Below are 4,254 nucleotides of genomic sequence, written 5' to 3'. Positions count from 1 at the left end.
GTAGGGAAACAAAAGCAGGATTATAATGTTGATTTAGCAAGAAGCCACAGCAAATACTGACTTGAGAATATTCTCAATATTAAACACATTTAATTCAATGCTTAATTAAATTCATGTTGTATGCATTAGAACTATGAAATACTCAATAACAGTGGCACTGTTTTTTCCGGGTGGCAGTGAGATGGTTACGATAAGAATTCCATGTCTGTCCCATCCGTCTCTACTGTTATCTGCCCACTTATGTTCAAAACACACTCAAAAATAATTAATTTTTAGGAAGGGAATTTATTGTGTTATATATGAATTCAAATAAGATTTTATTTCCCTTAAGCATACACTTCTGAAAGTGAGGGAAGTAACGTTTTTAGAGAAGTTTTTTTTCCTAGAGCAGGAATTTTTAAGGTCAAAGTTAAGCTCACAGTAGCTTTCAGATTCTGGCAGAAACTTGCATAAAACTAGCTGGTTCAAACTCAGTACGGCTAATAACAGAAGAAGGAAGCTACAGTGGGCAGGCAGAACACCTAGAAAGGTTTTGAGGTTATGATGATACAATCTTCTATGACTATAAATGCTATTGTATGTATCCGTAGCTACTTCACATGTCATTCTGCACAAATAGCCGAAAAATTTTACAACTAAACATATCGCTACAAAAAACGTGTTTTGCATAAAGAGATGCACCACAAATAAACACTGCTTTGGGAAACTGCCTCGGGGAACCCAGCCCAGCAGCTCTGCGGTAAGAGCAGAGGACATCCACCTCAGAAGCCGGGGCAGCGGGTTGACTCAAGAACACCTCACGCTCTCTACCACCGCCATCAGCCAGACCTAGCCCAAATTGTCCTTTCTGGGGGTGCTCCAGATGCGCGGCCAGGAGCCCGCTCTCTCCTCAAACATGCAGCGAGGACACTTCTAATAGTGACTTCTTCACTGTCAGAGTTGTTAGGCATTGGAACAGGCTCCCCAGGGAGGTGGTGGAGTCATCGTCCCTGGAGGTGTTCAAAAAACGTTTAGATGTGGTACTTCAAGACATGGTTTAGTAGACATGGTGGCATCAGATATACAGTTGGACTTGATGATCTTTGAGGTCTCTTCCAACCATAACGATTCTATGATTCTATGACAATGCCCACAGCTCTGCAGGCCTGGTGAAGAACCAGTGCCACTCCAGCAGGTCCAACACCTCTCGTTACCAACCACCACCTTTAACACCTGCTCAGGAAGAGTCTTCTTCGAGGGCCACCACAAGCAGCCCGACTTCACATAACAGAAGGAAAGATTTTTGCCTCTGCATTGTCCCTCCTCCCCTCTTCCCCAAGGCAGAGCCGTGCTGGGAATGCCAGAGGTCATCTTCTAGACAAAAAGTGACAATTTAAGACCTTTTCAAAGATAGGCTCTCAGTTGACAACTCTGCTCTGCCCTTGCTTTCAGACCTCTTCTTGTGTCATGGATAATTCTGTTAAGTAACAGTTATAATCCTAAATTTAAAAGCAACAGCTTTGGGACACGCTGATAATAGTAATCCTGCACTTTCTTCCTTCCTCCTGCCTTTGCTCAAATCACATAGAGAAATTATGTCAATTAAAAATCTGCATTAAGCCAGACTATAATAAATGACAGCAGATTTTCTAGAGTACTGTTACACTTGTGAGAATAAACGTTTTTTTGCTATTTATGGAAGTAGAGTACTGTTACACTTGTGAGAATAAACGCTTCTTTGCTATTTATGGAAGCATAAGTGCACATCTATCCTGCAGGAAAATTCAGGGATAGTAATTTACTCTAAAGTCCTTACAGGCCCAGCTTTACAAATGCAAAAATTGGCATCTACATTTAATAAGTGAGCATTTTCAACCAGAAGGTTAGCCCGGTGCCAGCTGGAAGGCAGCGAGTAAGAGGCTCTGTGGAGTGGTCTCAGGCCATGGACGGCACCGATGTGCCGGATGGGAGGAGTGGTGCCCCTTGCTTGACTTCGTTGCAAAAGGGCCCAGGTGCTCCCCATGGATGGGGCGTTCTGTCCCAACGCAGAATCGGCAATAGACAGCCAAGTGGTAGGCTTTATGTCTATGGGGCATTCCCACTCCCTGGCTACAGGGATCAAGATCATATGAGACTGATTCATTTGGCCACAGCATATTTTCTAATTTACCAATTGAAGTTTTCCAGTAATTTTTCATATTATACAAGAAAGATTTATTCTGCCCTGCCATCATGTGCCAGACCTGCAAGCTCAGCTTGAGATATTAATTTACAAATTCTCAAAGGTTTCAGCAGGTTAAATCCTGCCCTGCACTGAACTTGACATTCTCTATGTTTTGTCAAAGCTTATTTTCTCAAAATCCCATCAGAATCTTTTAATTTGTTTAATCTTCAACTGGGAACACCACACAAAACATCTCTTTTTTTTTAACTAAACTTGTAACTAAGTAGTCTAAATCAAAGTGCCCAAAGATGCAGTATCGTAACAAAACTAACAGTGTTCAAGCCAGTACCACCATGGTCCTTCCCTCTTCCCCTAGCACATCCCTGCTCCTTCTCTTGCACAAGAGATGCAGTGCTCATCAATCCTCACACCAAGTCAGTTCAGGAAACAGAAACTTTTGCAAGTGAAATTTTTGAGGATGATTTTTGTCCTGCCTCATTCCGCAAGTCAGATTGCCATGAGTATCAGAGTTACCAAGCAGGAAAGGCAGGAACAGCTCCCAACCCAGTTCAGTTCAACTCAAGCAGTCACAAAGTGCCTGATGCTACAAGATGTCCCATATGTACTCAGTTGCCTTTAGTTTTTCCAAGTGATTGACATTTTGATCATGTTGCATTGCAAATGCACGTGTGAGTTCTTAACAGAAACCCCTCCAATTACCCTATTGTCAGTCAACCCCAGGACAGTAAAACAGGAAGCTAACCCACACAGTAGACGCTACTTTCTAATAATATTTATTATTGCATGTTCATTATTAATGAACAACAACTGTTGGGTATTTTTTTCCAAAGTGTCCTCCCATTTTGCAGAGTCTAAATACTCAGGTACATTCGTTTAATTACTCCTTAGGAAATTATAATACGTGAATCCAAAAAGCCAAGCAGACAGACAAAACCAGTAATTTAAAATAAAACCCAAAACTTTAAGAAATATTTCGGGGGGGGGGGCACCCCCCAAAAAAAATCCCACCTGAATCTATTGAGCAAGAGATCTAATTCATCTCTTTTTGCTAATCAAAGTGTTAATTTAGAACTCTTCCAGAAAGTCTAGATTTAGATGAAAACACCAAGCTTAGTAAGTTTCCTCCTAAGAAAACACATATTTAGAACACCCTTGCTTTAGACATTTGGAGGTTTATAGAGATAACATTGAAAGCAAAATGCAACTCCAAAAGCAGTGGGTGAGGTCTCTAGTGTTTCAAAAGGACAGGGGTTATTCCAAGTAGACACAAACGTGAACGGCCATTTGGCAAGAAGTTCCTAGGACTCAGTGTTATTGTACCTCCTTGGCAAACAGGCCATAGATAAAGCAGCCTAAAAAAACTACCTTAATCAACACTGCCGGCTGGAAAAGTCAGTTTGGGCTTCTAATCTAGCAAGAAGTCTCAATTTCTAGAATTCAATACATCCAAAATACTCTACATGATTTTCCCCTGTGCAAATTACAAAACTGCATTAAACTTCCCATTTAATGAATTTCCTATTCATTAACAGCTTTATTTTCTACATAAGAAGGAAAAAGTTCTAAAATATCAAGTAGCAATTTGAAGAGACCCAGCCTACTGATAACTATTCTTTGCTTAGACAAAACTCCTAGCACTGGTAGTTCAGGAATGAATTTTAACAGTTTTTTGGAGAAATCCACCTATCTGCAGTCTTCACCTTTCTGTTTTCAGGAAACATCCCCAAATCAGTATCTCCAGTTTTTTAATTCACAAAGGCCCTTTTGAGCATATCTCTGACAGCTCGTACTGTCGATCACTTGAAATGTCTAAATAAAGATCACAGTTACCGAGAACATCTGTATTTCAACACAGCATTATGGATCCTGTTAATAAGAGAAATTCCTAATGATGAAGAGTCTAACAGCTTTTGACCAGATGATTCCAGATACTCTCAAACTCCTCTATAGCATAGCTAATAGAATTATTTCACCCGAGTGCTTTCAAATAATTCCTTATTAGTTCTCCAGGATGTCAATAGGCAGAGTTACATTTGCATAGACGTATCCCTCAGTCCTTCTAGTTTTGCTGAGATATGTTCATTGAACAT

Source organism: Cariama cristata, unplaced genomic scaffold, assembly GCF_000690535.1.
Source record: "Cariama cristata isolate BGI_N322 unplaced genomic scaffold, ASM69053v1 scaffold2472, whole genome shotgun sequence".
Taxonomy (NCBI): domain Eukaryota; kingdom Metazoa; phylum Chordata; class Aves; order Cariamiformes; family Cariamidae; genus Cariama; species Cariama cristata.
The sequence above is the reverse complement of the archived record's forward strand: the minus strand, read 5'-3'. Positions refer to the sequence as shown.